We start from the raw sequence: 18,452 nt of genomic DNA on the forward strand, positions 1-18,452 counted from the left end.
ATATGTTATTCTATACTACTCAGCGGTTTAGGAGATAATGACTTGTTTACTATTGTTTCTGTTACCATTTGTTTTCTGTTATAGACAGGAAAGAAACAGGCAGGCTAATTCAGGATCCTGAGTTTGGGTTTACAAAAGCGTGAATAAACTTCCATTGGTGCTCTTAATACATGTGCAGGAGGGCGGCAGTGACTCAGTGAGGTTCATTTTGCTCCTTGTGCAGTATCACCAAGGGTCTAAACTGAAGTTTTCATGTCTAGTGACAGACTTGGCCTGATGACAAGCCAAGGACCAGTTCAAAACACCAAATAAGTGGTTTCCAATCCTGCTAGAATAAGAATTCAGCCTGATAAAAAAAAAGACTCTCTAATTTTTACTTGCCCTCATAATTTCTCTTACTGATTCAGACAGAATGTATCTTATTTCACTTTGTGTCCCTCTGATTATTGTTTTTGATGAGTTTTTTTGTTTTGTTTCTCTATTTATTTTTTAATTATATGGATCAAGTGACAGAGAAAGAATAAAAATTAAAGAGAAGTCTGTAACATAATCTGGTGCAGTAAAACCAGGGCATTATTTGTATAATGGTTGAAGTTTTGGGGATCAGGGCTGGGGACAAAAGTCATATTTGTTAGTAAAATTCCAGTAATATTTGTAAGTTATAAGACATCAAAAGGCTGGTGTACTACCAGGAGCAGCACAGTATGGACAGCAGATGTTTAACAGGAAGGAAGAGTATTTGGGAAAATGCATTTTCTTCAGAAGTATAGCAAAAATCTTTTAAATGGGTGTAAAAATGAATAAAGAATCACCAAAACTCTTTGACTAGACTCAATATATTAATTATTACTGACTATATTAATTATTCCTGGGTACTTGCAGGTGAGACCTTAGAGCAGCTGCCTACTGATTTAAATTAAGCAGGGTTAAGTTACCTAATTGCTTGTGTTCTCTGCTTATCTCCTTGTGTTCACTTGCAGCTGATCAGGGATTTTTATTAATTCTATAAGCACAGTACAATCCTATCAATCCAGGCGGGAGCAGATTGCTGTTTCAGATTTAAACTGTTCACCTCTGCAAAGTCAGCAAATGTATTCTGCTTCTCAATGGGGGTACCATACCTTATAATGTCAGGGAGCCGTGCCTGGCTCCAACATCCCATCACTCTTGGTGGGGTCTCTCTCAATGGAGAGCTGAGGGAGCCAGTAGTTCAGTCTGCTGATACTAGGCAGTGTGTAAAATATTTACTCCATCAGTCTTCTGTAACAGACATTTGCATGTGGCTAGAATCCAGGAATACCTAAGGAAAGAAGTCTTCTAACAAAGCCAAAAATGGAGCTGGGACCTCAAATTCATTGGCTTGGATTCAACATTGTGCTGTCAATGTATCTCCATTTTCTTTCTTCTTCTTTTTCGTGTCATTATTGTTGTTATTTTTATTAAGAAGACGTAGCTGCACTAAGGAGATGCGAACTTCCCAACTTTCAAATACATAATTTCTAAGTATATCACCTTCTAGTGACATATTTGCTTCTTCCAAACTCTGCTCAGATGCACAGGAAGTAACTGCTTGACTTATTACAAAATTGGAAGAATTCCACAAGTTCGGCAATCTCTAACTGCAGCTTTTGCCCTCTTCCTGTTGGACTGCAGTGACTCCGGTTCTGAGGCAATGAGCAACTCACAAGAGGTGCAGCACTCACGTAAACCAGCATCAGTGGGTCAAAAGTGCAGTCTGGAGAAGCAGTGAGCTATGCAAAGCCATTGCTGCGGTTCAAAGGTGTCCATCCCCGCAGAGAAGGTGATCAGAGAAGGCAAGACTGAATCTCAAGGGCTGTAAAGTGGTCCTTTGAATGTTCATGGAGCAACACCAATACTTTCACAGGTGGCTTGTGGAAAGCTCAAATGGTCTTTTAGCCTTTTATCCACACTGTTCCTGCTTTGGAGGCAGATTTGTTTTCATCAGCCTCAATCACTTGCCTGTGACAGTAAGTAACAAAAAATAGGGGCTACTGATTACAAAAACACTGGGAAATCTGTGAGTATTTATAAGTGAGGAAACCTGTAGATTATAGATCATATTAACCTCCCATTTATAGCACAGAAGGCTCAAAATGCCACCAAGAATTTATGTAAATTAAAAGCCTCTGCCTGTATATTTGTCTTCCACCACTGTGCATATGAATTGGAAAATTTGGCTTTATACTCCAGGGCTTCTCCTCAACAGCCTCAATGTCTGAGATGGGGATGTGAAAGTCTGCAGATTGCAGACTGCAAAGTCTGCCCAGAATGCACCTGAAATTTCAGTAATTAACAACAGAGATGCTGGTGAATTGTTAAACTGGGTCAGAGGACAGATGTCCATCAGGACAGGAGCTTGCTTTTATAAAATAGGGAGTTTTCAGCAATTCTGAGATCTGCTCCTCACAAAATATAAAACAGAGAAATTTTCCAACCAACAGTTTACATAATAGGTGTTAAAGATTCAGCTTTGACTGTTTGTGTTTAAGCCTGTTACTAACACAGAATTGTGCCGTGTCTGCATCTCATTGATGATACTGCTGCACCTTTCTTTCGAGGCTCTTGTGGAACATACGCTGTACCCATCACTGTTCAAATGACTGAGTCCAATCAGCAAAGCCTTTTGTAAAACAGGCTTTGGGGACCGCATTCTCTAATGAAAGTCTGTTTGTGTGTCTGCTCTGCAGAGTGCCTGTCTCTATTGTTGAGGAGAGATTAGTATTCCTATAGCATAGAGAAATTCAAGCCAACAGAGAGATCTGATTGTGAGAGGTGCTGTGCAGACACCCTTTCCCCTGAAAGCTGGTAGCCTACATAGAGATTTTACAGGTAGTAGAAAGATGACTGCTTTCCCTGGCTAGCCTTGGCTATGGGAAGTCACTGATAACATGTAGGAGACAGGAACAAGAACAGATTCCAACAGATCCCCCGAGCAATAGCTCTTTGCTTCCTACTCTCTAATTTTGTAATACATGCTTGGGAAGAAGATGCAGCTTAGAAGTCATTCAGCAACTGGCACAATTATTTTGTGGCACAACCTTATCCATGGCAGTGGGGTTGGAACCGGTTGATCTTCAAGGTCCCTTCCAACCTAAGCTGTTCTACGAATCCATAGTTCTACAAAATACAGCGCTTGCCACAAGGGGGATCTTTGTTGTTTTGTTGTGATGGGTTTTTCAGTTTGATTCGTTTTGTGGGGGAGGAACTTGGTCTTTTTCTTTTGCTTCACATCTGAGTTGTGATAGGTAATGCATGAAAAATTGGGGTCAACATAACACAGCAGTGACAAAGGTATCTGAACACCTTAGCTGAGAAGGTACTCGGGCAGCACACAGACCGTACTTTAAACTTATTGCTGAAAGACTTCAGTTCCTAAGTCAAATGAATTTGACAGTTATCCCAGTAATGAGTTCCTGAGAAATCCACCAGCTGCAGAGCATTCTGTAAAACTGCTCTGTGAAAGAATAAGAGTGGCATTTGGAGCAATCAGTCTGGGTTTGCCAGCAAGTTATGAGCACAAATAGAGGAAAGGACTGTTTTCTCTGCATAATTTATTTGTAACTCATAACTCAACTGTATCAAGCAACAACCATGCAGCATGGTAACAGGCATGTAGCTCGTAATTTGTAGCTGAAATCAGATCCATGCTCCTCAGTTTCTCCAAGGGTCAGCATGATCTAATTCACACCAGACTCTTCTCTCTGTAATGTTAGCGAAGAAGTCAAATGCACTGTCTTTGCTCTGCAGATCTCTCATTGCAGATGTACCTTGCATGTACAGCTTCACCAGTGAGACATCTGGCTAAGTGACTTCCCTCTTAATTAATCTTCTCATCTGCAGAGGAGACTGCTTTCTCAAATCTGCTTCTCTTCTGACATACGTTTCACTGCAGGAGTCTTCCTTATCAAGCAGAAAACTTTACTGAAAATCTCAATGGGTTAAACTTGTTTGGCTGCATTTCTTCTTCTGCTCCTTCCCTTTCCTTCTCTTTTTCCATCTTTGAAAAAAAAAATCAGTTATTTCATGAGGGTCTACCTCTTTCTTCTTCAGATAAGCCCTGAAATGGAGCTAAGCTTTTTATCAGTAAGTTGCAGGGGGGGCTTTTGAACACACCCTGTGACAGCTTCATGTTATCGTGAGTGATAAATTCCTATTTTCCTGGGGACTGCATGTTTAAAATGTCTACTTTGAGGAGGCGGTCCACATTACAAAGAGCATGTGTGAAAAGCTTATAGCTCAGCACAATCAAACATCAAGCCTTTATGCATGTGCAGGTGTTTAGATTTGGAAAGAGACACTGTTTCAGCAATAGCAAACCTGCAAAGTGGATCTGAGTTCTTTTTACACCGACATATATATCACACACACAGTGTACGCATATACAGAGTTTACATCTGGGTGCAGACTTAGACTTACTTATGTACAGACACCCCTTTTCAGTATTTATGCATCTTTTCACTAATCAGACTTACAGGTACAGAGAGGTTTATTTCCCTGATTGCATCTCTCCATTCACAGACCAACACCCACAAGCTTATCTTTTCCTTTTTACATGAAAGACACCTCCAAAAGTCCAGAAAAATGACCAGATTTTTGAAGGCTTGGCAGAGGCAGAAACTGAACAATGAGGAAGAAAACAAGAAAGACGTTTAGGCTATATATAAAAGTTGAAAAATACTTTAAAAAATCCTCTTTGTATGGTCCAGTAAAGCATCAGTAAAGCAGCCTTATTCAAGATAGACACAGATTCAACTGTCTCTCTGCTGACTGTTTATACAGACAGAGCCTGTAAGCTCACAAAGGTGCTGACACTGAATCACTCCATATTTTGAATTTAGGCATCATAGCATTTGATTAAATCTATCTCGGACACCAGTGCAAGACTCATATCTCCATAAGCAAAAATCTAAGAGGAAAGCAATGATAATTGTAATTAAGAAATAAGGAGGAAGTACATTTTCTATGAGAGTAAAAGGGGAGAATCCAGATTAGGAAAGTCCAAATCTGAAATATTCTCAGATAACAAAATGTATCAATTAAAACTTCAAGCACTTACAGCTTCTCTTGGGGTGGTGTTCCATTACCAGCTCCTTTGTGCTGAGAGAATTAAGTAGTTACAATTCCTGGAAAAATTTACAGAAAGAAAACAAATCCTTTTAGCATATTCAAACTGAAATAGAAATAATTATTAACAGAAACATTAACTTCCTTTGGAAACAGAATATTTCTTCAAAGATCAATTAAATTGCATTCTGTATTTCTGTGTCCACCTCAAACTGTTATTGGACAAATGAATTAATACTAAAATAGATAAAACAAGTTGTTGCTTCAGATTAATTGATGCCTTTGTGTAGTAAACATTCATTCTCTCTATAAAACAACAACCAAAGAAAGCCGTGTTTGCTTTGAAAATACATCCTGTTAACCTGAAAACAAGGTGCTTCTCATCTCTTAATTGGATATTTCAATCACCTAATGAAGGATGGAAAAACAGGTGCTGATGGCCAGCTTTAATTAAACCAGATAATTGATAGGTTAAGCAAATAGTTCAGAAATCACTTAACCACAGTTATTAAAGAGCTTCAGACATAAAACGCAGAGAGAAAAACTATTTCTAGTGGTTTCTGGAGAGTTAGTGTGAAAATGTCATCCAGGAAAACATCATTCAGGATATTTAGGCAACTATTCAAAAATTCTCAACTTCAAAATCATACTATTTTTATATTTCATTTCTGTGTTCTGAGATCTATGTGGATCTACATTGCTGAATTCAATTTTCAAGCTTTACTTAATGTATACTAGACCTAGGAATTTACCAGTTTATTACAAAATCACATTTTCAGTTGAGACTATTATTTCCTGAAACTTTAAAAAAATGACCTTTTATAAGCAGGATTTGTAGTCTAGCAGATTGTTCTTCTAATTATATGATAGTTCATTCCAGTGCCATGAGCACAGTCCTTCTGCTGAACAATACAGGAGCAGAAAATTAGATTCTTGATGCATCTTTATGCAAGGATGCTCTCAGCAAGTGGATCAGTTCAAATATCTAGTTCAAATATCCTCTACACCTCCTTCATGCTGGTCTCATGCCTGCACATGGTGAGGGTTCGTATCTCAGCGAAGGGGAGACACTCAGGTCCCAGTTATTAAACATCATTTCCTTGATTCTTTCAAGGATGTTCCACAGGCCCAGCAATAGGAAGGAAAAAAGCACAGGCAAGGAAGACATAAATCTTCTTTGTCAGACAGTGAGCTGAAGTTGTGTTTCCTTTGGGAGCGGCCTCCTCTTCCACTACCATCCCTTTTCTCCATCGGTTTCTCTTTACTCTCCCATCTCCACAACTTGCTATGAAACAATATCTCCCCACCTCTAGATCTTTCCTGTCATCACATAGGAATTTTCATGTAGAACCTGGGACATGTTCCTTACATCCCGAATCCCACAATTGGGAGAGTTTATTATTGTCTATCTCCCTTCAATATCCATAATAACATCAGTGGACCTCAAATTTGGGAGTCTCTGTTCCACAAAGACCCAGTTTTCCCTCACTGAACACACTGGGATATATTTCTATTGTAAGGAAGGCTGTACTATCAGTGACTAACAGCAATTAAGCCCTTGGTGAAAACTGGGATGTACACAGGATTAGTCTGCAGAAAAACTTGCATAAAGCATTGAGCAGAGCAGACCAGGAAACAAAACTGCCATTCAGAGCCATGTTCCTACTTCCCCTTTGCTTTACAAAAAGAGGAACTCACAACTTTCTTGTTCTTCCTCAAAATCTCAATTTTATTTCACAATGAGGGATGCTTTGCATTCCTGGCCACGTTTCCTGTCATTCATACCGCTCCTGCACTAGACAAGGAGGAGAGTGGAGTGAATGTCTTCTGCTAACATCAGCATGGTATCACCAGCATGTCCAGAGAGAATAGCACAAGGTCAGGTTGAAAAAGGATGATCTGTAGGTTGTTCTTTTGCAGGCTTTGATCTCCTAACTGAAAGGGACCAATTCTAATGAAACCTTGTTGATTGCCTTTGATGTTTTCCCTGATCCCAGTGAGAGGTGACTTCTCCTCCATGGCTAGAGCTCAAGCAGTGGATAGCTTTAGGGCTATATATTACTCCTTAAACTAACCCAGTTCCAAATGGTAGTCATGTATGGTGGCTTCATGTGGTGAGATGGGAAAGGTGAGCTTGCAAAGCCCTCAGAAAGTAGCTGGTTTGCTCATAGCCTGATCTAGCCAAATCTTTCCTCTATTTCCAGCTCTCCAGTCAATGTCTCCTTCCTAATCATATTAATAGTATCTCTTACCACCTTTTCCCTCACATCCTTCCCATTCTTTCTTGATGAAATGCAACATTTTTATTTTGCTTTGTTTAGACTGTAAATAATATTTCATCTCTTCTATCTACTTTGTAAACAAGAATCAACAAAGAATTGCTTACCATGTCAGTGCCCTCAACAAGGGGAGCTGAACACATCCATCTTCCATGGGAAGATGGGATTAATCTTCATAGATGGGTCTACCCTCATTATGTTGCTCATTCTGGATGGAGATGGAGGCCTCCTGAAACACGGAGATAAAATGCAAAAAAAAACAACCTTAGGAATGACAACAACTGGCAAAGCATATCAAGTTGGAAGGACTTTAGGGTTTTCTCCTTGAAAATAATTTTCCCCTAAGTAACTTCATTTATATTCTATGAGACAGTCTCTAGACAGTGGAGATCAAAGCAAACTGGAAATCCAGCAGAGTTCTTAAGTGCATTACAGGTAGCGTGTTTCAAAGCCTTCTGACTGAACATTTAAGCACCATGGAAGAAGAGAAGTAGCAGGTGGTAATACACGTAAACATGATTGTTCTAATCTTTATACTTTTAAACTTGTCAAAGCTAACTTTCCAGCACAATATATGACAAAGTGCAAAAATAAGGGATGCTGCATGCACATGCATATGCACATGGGAGAGCATAAAATCCAAGGTGACCATACAGCTCAGGATTTTCTTTCAGACACATTACTGATCTTGTAAATCATTCACAGAAATAAGGACTTAGATTTATCAGACTTATGCAGAACCTGGCAAATCTGTGCATGGAGCGAGTGCTGCTCCTGAGACTGGAATACAGCAGTCATTCTCTGCAGCCTTACTTTTTGGCAAGTAAGTTTCACCCAGGTGAAAGATACAAAATCAGTGACATAGCTAAGCAGGCAATATTGGTGGTAGGTGGATGACTACAATAGATGATCTTAGAAGTCTTTTCCAACCTTGATGATTCTGTGATCATATAAAAATGCCATCCATGACAGCTAGTGAACATGCTTCAAATGCAGCTACATCTACTATCATTACAAATTTCAAGGAAGGCAAAATGATTTGTCAGTGGTAAATCAGAGTTCCTGTGGGAAGCAGAAGTATAAGCATGTTGTAGTGGGGAGCAATAAAGATAGACAGATTCTGTAGGATCCCACCAAAAATCATTTCCTGTTTATCCAAGTTCTTTGCACATGAAGAAAAGATGCTTATGGCTCCTGAGTTCATTCTTCCTCTGGGACCCTTTAGACCAAAGAGGAGTAAACCATTCCTCCCACTTCTGGCAGGCAGGAACACAACCAGGGAGATAAATGTTTTTGCATTTCTCTGAACTTTGCTTTTGCTCCTCAGTAAAAGATTTCCCCTTCTGGAAGCCATTAACATTTGTGAATCTCAGACAAAGACTTTTCCTTTCTCCTCCCACATTCTCTGCAAGATGCTAATGTCTGTATCCTGGGGACATAACTGTGAGATGGAAGCAGAGCACAAGCCAAGCCCTTCTCCTCTTGCATTTCCACCGCTCTTTACCTTCACTTGGGATGAATGAATTCTTCCATCTCATCTGCATTTGACTCGTGTCAGCGGGTTCAGGGAGCAACAACGGGGCAGCAGAGATGGTGAAACAGTTTTAAAAGTGTCATTTCTAAATAAGTCAGGCTCAGCTTTAAGCTCTGAGGGAGAAAGCAGGAGCAGGTACAACAGTTTGACACAATTTTAAGATGAAACGGAACATAAAACAGTGGACTTCACCCCCTTCACGACTTGCACTTCCTTTAAGGAACAGGTCACGTCTTTGCTCCTAGCTGTTCTGAGCCTTCCCCAGGCAGGAAGAATATCCTGTGTCCTGTGTTCTCCAGGGGCCAACAGCAGAGTAGAGGGAGCATGGCTTCCACCTCCCTGCTCCCACTGTTCAGTTCTTAAGTGATGTGGTCCTGAAGCACTGGGGAGATCTCCCACTCTTCCAAACTGCAGCTCACATAAGACTCCAGCAGCTGGTGGAAGTGGCCAGAGGGGGAAATACAAGCTATTCCCTTTGGAGGCCTTGGTGCCTATTTTTGTCAGGTATGAAATTGCAGTAACTGGAGGAGGGGAAGTAAATGTCCTGTGATTAAAGATTGCGTCTGTCATTTCTTCCTCAGAGTGGGGTGTACTTTCCTCATTGGAGGAGAAACTGGAAAATTGAGTAAGTGTTGTTTTCTTCCTAAATGATTTCCTTCAAGATAACAACTGAGAAGAAGCTCTCAGACCCTAAGGCATGTAACCTCCTGCTCGTGCATGCAGCAAGGTCCAGAGCTTGTGAGTGGTGGAAGGAAGTCTGTCATAGAGATATGGATAGATGCTAATGTCCAGTTTAGTAAATGATTGTGCTTGCTGCTGTGTAGCATATTAAGGTAGCAGCTTGTTATCTGTGGGCAAAAGCATTCCTTATCCCTAAAGAGATATGTACATCTTCTCCCACATACTGGACATAATGCTGGATAGCAGGGAGATGTAGAAAAATTGCAAAATATGACACCACAACTGTGGCTGAGGGTCATATAATCTCTCCAGACTCCCAGGGCACACCTCTCTGTCCTTCCTGTTCTGCATCCTTATTCAGATATTATTTCTTATCTGTCTTCTATATAATAGGACTTGGTAACAATTATTCACATCCCCTCAAGGCCATTGCACAGTGAAGCCACACTGTGGTCTTACCAGACCTGACTGTGTTTCCCACGGCTCTCCCCAGCTGGCTGTCTTAAACACCAGCATTAAGAAAAGGAGAACTTCTTTCCCAAGGACACCATCACCTCTGTTGAAGTATCCAGGAAAAGTGGTTGCCAAGATCAGTTTAATCCTGATGACACTCAGCTTTCTCACCTAATCAGAACTTAAATGCTTTTACAGCTCTGCCTATGAAAGTGCTGAAAGAAACGCAGAGCTGATGGGCCACCATCCCTGTTAGACATGGAAAGGAAAAGCACAGGACAGCCATCTGGGGGGTCTGAAACACAGGAAATTCTTGAGCCTGAATTAGTATTTAAGTGTTTATAGGGGTGTCCTGGGTTACAAATGCCTTTGCACTTACCAGAGTTTCTGGTATGAAATACTTTAACCTCCTGCTCAAAGCTTGGCTGAACTGAGCCTCGCCTCCCCCTCTTCCCTCTCCTTGAATGAGCTCTTTTACCTTGTAATTGAAGGAATTCAATCCTGGGGGCTCAGCACTGCTGAAGGCACGGCTTGTATCAGAGACCAAGGCATCACCCCATCCTGCCTAAATACCAGCCACTAGGAAGGTAGCCTGGTGGAGGCAGAAACAGTCATTCAGGTCCTGCAGAGGAGAGAATCAAAATTGCCAGGCATTGTGAAACTTGGGACTGTTTTATTTACCTCCTTAAGAATTCTCTTCCATCTACACAGAGGAAACAACAACAACAAAAAAAATAGAAAAGGGATGTGGGCTCTTCTCTTTGATTCATAAAGGATACACACTTCTGACCAAGCCTTGCTCTGAAGTACAGCACAGCTCCCCCCGACATAAACTGAAGCTAACACATATCTCAGGGCGGAACTTGGCTCTTAAACAGAGTTTAATGGGAGTCTGTTCTGGCTGAACTCTACTGATGACTTCATATTTTCCAGGGCTGCGCTAGTGCTGTTGGCTCATTCTTTTGGTTGTTGTTGTTTTTTCTCTCTCTTTATAATAATAGGTGTTTCAGTGGGATAAATTGACCTTCTGATACTACTCCAAAAAACACTTCTTTGGAGATGATGATAAGTAGTTTGGGGATGTTATAAAAGGACATTGATAAATTTTCAAGCATTTTCATGATTGCTGAGAAGGCAAAGATTTTCAGCCTATAGCATCAACTGGTGAATAAATCCAGGAACTGGTAAAACAGAGTGGATGAGCAGATGCTGCATCTGGTGATCTTAATGCTGGAATACCGGTTCTTTCATGTTTCTAATACTTATAACATGGATGTTTTATAAGATTTCACCACTGGCCCAATTTTGCAGTTGAAATTTGTGGGAGATCTGCCACTGAATTCAAAGGGATCAGAAGGAGTGCTGAAGAGCATGCTTTTACAAATCGTACCCTGCATGTGTGCAACTCAGTATTTCTCTTTGTGCATTGGAATGATGCCTTGCTTTGCACAAGTGTAAATGGGACAGGAAGGACTGCTGCTGGTGTTAGTTGCTGATTCAGCTATGACAGAGCAACATCCCTCCAGGCAGGCAGGCAGGGGGGAGCAGAGCCACAGAGTCCCTATTTATACAGCTGAGAGAGGGCCCTCACTTCTATATGTTCATACACAGAAAATACCATGCCCTCAACTTTTGCCAAGCCACTGTATTTCAATGGAGTCACTTGTCTGTGAAAAACTGGACTTTTCTGTTAAGAGCAATCTAATGAAGCTTAGATCCAGCTCTTTTAGCAGCAGCTTTATCCAGCTCTTTTCCCCCTTGTGCTTCTCTTTTAGGGGAACCTGTTCATTTTGAGTACAGATTAATAATGTACTTCACTTGCTTGAAAGCACATTCCTGCCTTCCTCTCTGTCTACACAAAAGCCCTTCTTCTTTACAGACAGTCAGACCACACACTGACTTTGAATCTGTTTGCCAATAAGTAAATACCCCCTGCCTCTTTCTTTTTGGTGGGCCAGTTTTCTGCTGAATCAGCGCGAATGGAAAAGAGTTAGCAGCAAGAAGGACTTTTTAGCTGCAATATAGCAACCATCTCAAATCACAGCAATTCACCCTCAGCTTTCCTGCATGTACGTTCCATATATTTAGGAAAGGATCAGTCCAAGGGCTTTGCAGTAAGCCAAAAATATGGTGATTAGAGAAGTGCCTTAGCAAGCATTTGTTGCTATTGAAAAGTACTAGACCATATTTCTTTGCTTAATGACACACATTAATCCTCCATTGAAATTGCCAGGGCTGTCCAAGCTGAATTTGGCTTTAAAGATTTAAAATATAGTCTAAACTATAAAAATGTAATATTTTGATCAAAAGAGGAGCTGAAAAAAAATTCAGCACTGTCCCTTTGGCTTTTCCTTTGTTATTTAAACCATCAGAGATGTTGCCCATATTCTTTGAATCCATTGCAAAAAAAATGGCAATTTTAATTGATGACCATTATATGAACATCATCCAAGTACTTCCACCCACTGCCACTTCTGTTTTCAGTCCAGTTTCCTAATGAAATGAGTCTTATGAGTTCCTGCTGTCTATCTGTCTGCTTAATCATCTGTTCACCCATCTGTCACTTCTTATCAAGAACTTTTGTATCCACTAACCAGTTTCAACCAGATTTGAAAGAGAAGCAGAAGTCTCAGAGATGATTATGGTCCTCCAAGTTGCATGAAAGTCAACAATTGTCTACAGAGAGCCAATCCAGTGATAAGCAACACAAACATGACTCCTTACTAGAAGATGAACCTAAATAGGATTCTCTTCTATTATGGGGTGTGCTAATATTCAACTTAAGCAAGATAAATTTGCTTCAGAAAATATGTATGCAAGATAGTAGGCCTAATGCAGAGACATAACACTCTTCAAGCATCTACTGGAGAGACACCTAGCACTGAAAAGCAGCACATGTCAAAAGCTTCATGAAAAAGCTCTGATTACCTTTAAGAAAGGCCAACCCCTTGGTGCAGGTTTTGGAAAGGGATGGCTGAACAATGCTAACAGTTATTGTTGGGATTTATTTTCCCTGGTTATAGACTCCAGAAACCTAGGCCACTGACCTAAGCTAGTCTTCTTTGTTAGCTTCCTAGTTGACGGGAAGAGAAATTCCCACTCCTTCCCCCAGGGTTCATCACACCTCTGCAAGAGCTCAACTTATTTTCCTGCAAGAAGGGGTGTCCTCTGTGTAGCACCTGTGAAGACAGCACAGATCACATAGACTCCTTTCCAGGGGTCAAATATCTCACCAAGCTGGTTATTATCTCTCCACCTACGTGCTACTGACTGTTCACTGTTTATTAAGAATGAGGAACATTATTAATGAGTTTCTAACGAATCTCACAACAGTGTAAGTTGAAAATCAATGAAAAATATTCTGTATATGGCTTCAGTGCAGGCTTTTTCTGCTCAGCTGTTAATGTCTTCAATACGCTATTTGTCAAATAATGCTAGACAACTGTCCAAAAACAATAGCCAAGCAAGAATTTTTTCTATTCTTTTTTTTTCTTTTCCAACAATTATTGCACAATCTGTCCAGAATTGCTCAAATAACTGATAGATACTAAAGAAGTTTTGCTAAAATTGCTCAGCTCAATTCAGTCAGCTTGGACAGCTTTTCAGATAATGAAACAGGCCTTTTCTTTTTAAATGCAGCAGATATGCAAAAGAAATCTACATATTCATTGCAGGATCCTTGGAAAATGGAAGTGTTTTTGCCTTGAGCTATTATTTGCCTTGCAAGTTTCTTAGGTGTTTCAATATGTCTTATTTTCTTTGTTTAATATGTTCAATATTTAAAGCATTTGAAAACTTGTTTCCACTGCAGATATCTCCATTAATAATACTATCCTCATCAGTGTTCCATGAAAGATCTCTGTGTCCCTAAAGAGCATATGCTAAACATCCTGACATTTCTACTTGCGGTGCTTTGCAAACAGCGCCTTAGGCTAGGACTGGTGTAGGAACTGGATGTAGCTGAATTCAATTCATACTAAATAAGAAAGGGGATGCGGTGCAGACAGCTCTTGTTTCCAAGAATTATCACCTGTAGAAACACTTTGCAACAAACTATTGGTGGTGAGAATGAGACATAAAGGAAAAAACCTGCCCATGTTGGGAAAATTACTATACTTTTCTAAGGAAGGTAGCTAGACACTAGATTCTTTAAATTGTCAGGATAGTATCTTTGTACATAACCACAGGCTTTCACCAGGTTCCAGTTGATTTCTAGGTCATATGACCTGTAATTTAAGCACAAGGTCAAGCTTTTTCATCTCAAAACTAGAAACAAGACATTTAGCAGCCTTAATAAACTAATGGCTACACTCCTTTCAAGTCTGTGTTTCTTAGAACAAGCTTTCTGCTAGCAGCAGAGCCAGAGAAACACTCTTACTTTTGGATTTATGTCCCTATCCTGTAAAACCCACCACTGCATACAGTGGCTCACTTCCACAGCATCTCAGATTGGGAATGGAAAGTACATTGCCGCAGCTCCTGTTTACCTACATGCATGACTGCTGGAAGGCATGTGGTGGCTGGTCAACCAGTTGCTGCTAAACAGAGCTCAGAATTGCCGAGCCCTCGTTGCCTTTCCTTCACTGCTAGTTTAACCTGGCCTTCTTTTTCTCTCCAGCTTTCATGGAAATTGAGGTGAAGTGTTTGACTTTGCCCACCCTTCCTTCAAAAACTGAATAATTGAGCCAAAATTTCCAAAGATTGAAAGGACAGATACACAGGAACAAAGCAAGAATGGCTACATCCCTAGAGAAAGTCAAGGCAAAAATGATGCCAAATTTATTTGAAGGAAATATTAAGAAAAAAAAACAGTTCTGCTTGTCTTAGTTGAAGGGACTCATGTTAATGTTTGTCTTCAGTCATACCACACCCAGAAAAAGTGTGTGTTTCAGATGTAATCTAAATCTTAAGGAGTTGTTAAGGTTATAAAATCAAGCTCAGCAATGTGAATAAATATAGAGATTACCTTATACTCTGCTGACACCATCAAATGTCCAAAGAATCAAGACTGAGGCTGATAGACCTGTTAGGTACAAATTAAAGAACACCTTGGTAAATAATTACATACAGTTTAGCTGTCAAAAACTCTTAACACATCATCTAACCATCTACACAAGTGAAGGAATTATCAACACATCTTCCCCTAAAAGACCTTTTAGCCTCTAACTTTCCACTGAAAGGCCCAAATTTTTTGTGCTTTCTAACATGCAAAGTTTAGGTCAGTACAATGTGCTTTTTCATGGACTGTTTCTCAACTGTTACAAGTAAAGTATCTGTTACAGGTTGTACAAGGGATTTTCACTATATCCATCCTCAGCTACTTTGATTACCTGTGATTATTTGCAACATTTGCGATGGTTAATCAATCAAGACAGTGATTCCTTTCTATTCAGTGCATTACTTTGATCCCAGTGAGAGAGCAAATGGCTGTTTTGTTTCCATTTTGATTCAGCAAAAATGACTAGAGCTTGAAGTTGTTGACTTTGGAGGAATGTCAGGCATAAATTATTTGGCAAATTCTCTGGCAATTTAGTGTTTATTTCAAAAGTTTCCTCAAAAACAAATGCTCTGCCCTAATGAGGAATGGGGAGATGGAAGGACACATACTGGAAGAATGTCTGATCATGGACCATAGCTTCAGGATTGATTCTTACCCCATTTCTCACTCCTTCTTTAACGAAGCAATAACAAATCAATTTATCTTCCCCAGCAAGATGTGCATTTCGAGTGTGAGCCAACTTCCTTGTGGAGGAAAAATCTGCCCCTTGTAAAGGGGAAAAAGCCATTAAAATGCTCATACTGGATGTACTGTGTTTAACTGACATATGAATATGTAGTTGATATTCATCCACTTAAAGAAAAGGAGATAAATTACTTCTGCATAAGTCTCTAGTAGGTGCAAGCAAAACTACTTCTATGTACACATATACGTGGCTCAAGTTTAAAGGGGTTTTTATTAGCTCTTTCTGGAGATAAACAAATATGTTTGAATTGGCTTTAAAAAAACTGTGCTGTTTAGTTTATGCAACCCTTTAAACAAATTTCTTAATTTTCAGCCAGAATTTTTATTTCAAAATGTAGACTACCTATTCAGTTTTAAGAAAATCCTTACCTTTTGCAATTAAAACAATTTCCCATATTTTATGATCACCTTCACCTTCCTCCTTCTTATCATTAAGGGTATAATAACACTACTTTCCTGACAAAATCTCCATCTCTGATATTCCCCAAACACCAAATGAAATTCAATTTAACAAAAGAAGAAGAAATCATGTCGATGATGCTACTGCCAAAATCAAATCTGAACTGCTAAAATTATGTGGCAATACTAATCTAATTAAACTAATTTAATAATGCCCTTTATTCCTCACTGAATTATACAGGTTGGAAACTTTTGAACAAGCCTTGATTTTAATTGAATAAGACTGGACTTTTCCTTCTCAGAATTAATGACAAAGTACTTAGTTAGCTAGGATAGCAAAGGGATTGGGTACAGTGCATTTTTATATTGTAGATATTTTTATCTGCATTATTTAACTCAAATGTGGTACACAGGCCATTTACTTACCCAAAAGATCATGCGGCTGTTGTACCTCACCATTATTATCATTATAATAATTTAATATATAAATGGCAGCCAAATCATTCTGTCTCTCGTCCAGATTGACAGATGAGAATCTGTTCCTTAATTCTGAAAGAACAGCCTTGATGTGTTTCATTATCTAATGGGAGATGGTGATGGCCTTTTCAGCAGAATGTGTTAAATTGATGGGTTCGGACTGATGACCCTTTGGGATAAGAGATGCCAGCTCTGGCTGGGCACTACACACTTACTGCAAATATTAAAATAGGTAATTACTTTTTTTTTTTTTTTTTTTTTTTTTTTTTTTTTTTTAATCTTGGAAAAACTCAGTGTGATGCATCTGGTATCATAACACAGGCAAGGGAGCCACTTAAGCAATTAAGTTTTCAGAAGTTTGTTCTCGTTTTACACATGCAGCCATAGAGAACTAGTTCTAACTAGAGTTTGTAAATTAGATCAGTATGCTAAGGTTAATAGATTAATTATTTTCTCATGAATGCAATGCACTGGCAAAGCACAAATGTAAGCCAAAGAGCAAAGCGGACATACAATGCTTTCTTAAACAAGGGAGACATGAAGACTCCATTAGATTTTCAGTACTAAACGTGTGGTAAGTAAAATCTTGCATCAGTAATAGCAACAGACATACTAAGACCTGCCTTTGCAGTCAGAAGTGGTCACTGCAGAAGAGCAAAGAACAAAAAGAGTCCTTGAGGGAATAAAAGTTAAAATATTTTTTAGTATATGTAATATTAAAAGAGAAAAAAATGGAAAAAAGATTAAGGATTGAAGAGCTGCATTGGCTTCCCAGTGGTGTCGATAGATTCAGAAGCTTAAAATATGTTACTTAATCCAATCAAGCACCACACCATCATCTTCAGCAGAAGCAGTGATGAATAGTTTGAAACCCCACTCAAATTCCCTAGAATAAAATGTGGTCACCCTTTTAAATTAAGACCTTTTTAAGTAAGGCAAGATTTGTATAATATCTTGTATTATGTCAATTGACATACACAAAAAACAAACAAAAATCCCCAAAGTATAGTAGACTCTTTGTAGGTATTGGTGAGTAAATTAGTTTCAAGTTATAGTTAAAATTCTTTCAAATCAAATCTATGTACGAAAGATCAAACAATAATAATCAATAAAGAAGAAAATCTTTCAACTCCATTTATATGTGGGCTGAATCGTGAACTGGATCTCATTCACTTTGAACATATCTCCTGTTTATCAGAAGTCCACAGATAGCTTGTATGAATATTTAAGACAAAACCATGAAACTTTAAGTAGCTGAATTCTCAAGGTACATTTCAGCCTACAGTACTGGTTACTCATTGCTTGCTCTGTAGTCAGTATCTGGGGTGGCTCCGCAAAGAATATCCCATGGACACTAAACTCAAGCTGGGTTGTTCCTCATCTGTAAGGTGAGCAGCAGTGTTTTTCATACTGAGGTAATGTGAGCCTATTAAAGAGGGAGAGTGTGTTTCCTACTTTGCATGCCTAAGAAAGTCCTAAGAAGAGAAGGACTGCACGAACAAGCTCAGCTCATCATTCCTGTGGATTGAATGAATTTCAAGTGTTTCTAATGCTTATCATGAAAGAAAGCAGGTTGACCAAGTTAGCAGAGACCAACTTAAGTGTAACTTAGCAGCCAAGACTTCTGAGATTGTAACCACAAGCAGGCAGCAAAGGAGCATCGTGATAAGGGCTGGCATAGGTATCTATGAATCAGAAGTATAAGCTTGTGGGCAGGAAAATCCTGAAGGCAAGAGCAGCAGCAGTGCTGCTTCAATAGTTTCAAGTGGCTTTGTAAATTATATTGCAAAAGCAGCTTATC

General features: G+C 39.4%; 1 protein-coding gene and 1 long non-coding RNA gene across 2 annotated transcripts in view; one reads left to right on the top strand and one right to left on the bottom strand.

Annotated features, from left to right (window-relative positions):
- The window catches only part of GYPC (glycophorin C (Gerbich blood group)), a 31,274-nt gene that overhangs the window by 1,372 nt on the left and 11,450 nt on the right, over positions 1 to 18,452 (top strand). The gene's annotated exons all lie outside the window — the stretch shown is intronic.
- The window catches only part of LOC140254522 (uncharacterized), a 39,751-nt gene continuing 28,777 nt past the window's right edge, over positions 7,479 to 18,452 (bottom strand). The window contains exons 2-5 of the long non-coding RNA XR_011904247.1: positions 14,999 to 15,055; positions 13,080 to 13,211; positions 10,511 to 10,654; positions 7,479 to 7,593 (exon numbers count right to left, since the gene is read on the bottom strand). This is a non-coding gene — a long non-coding RNA (uncharacterized lncRNA). The remainder of the gene's footprint in view (positions 7,594 to 10,510; positions 10,655 to 13,079; positions 13,212 to 14,998; positions 15,056 to 18,452) is intronic.

The sequence above is a fragment of the Excalfactoria chinensis genome, chromosome 7 (genome assembly GCF_039878825.1).
Source record: "Excalfactoria chinensis isolate bCotChi1 chromosome 7, bCotChi1.hap2, whole genome shotgun sequence".
NCBI lineage: Eukaryota > Metazoa > Chordata > Aves > Galliformes > Phasianidae > Excalfactoria > Excalfactoria chinensis.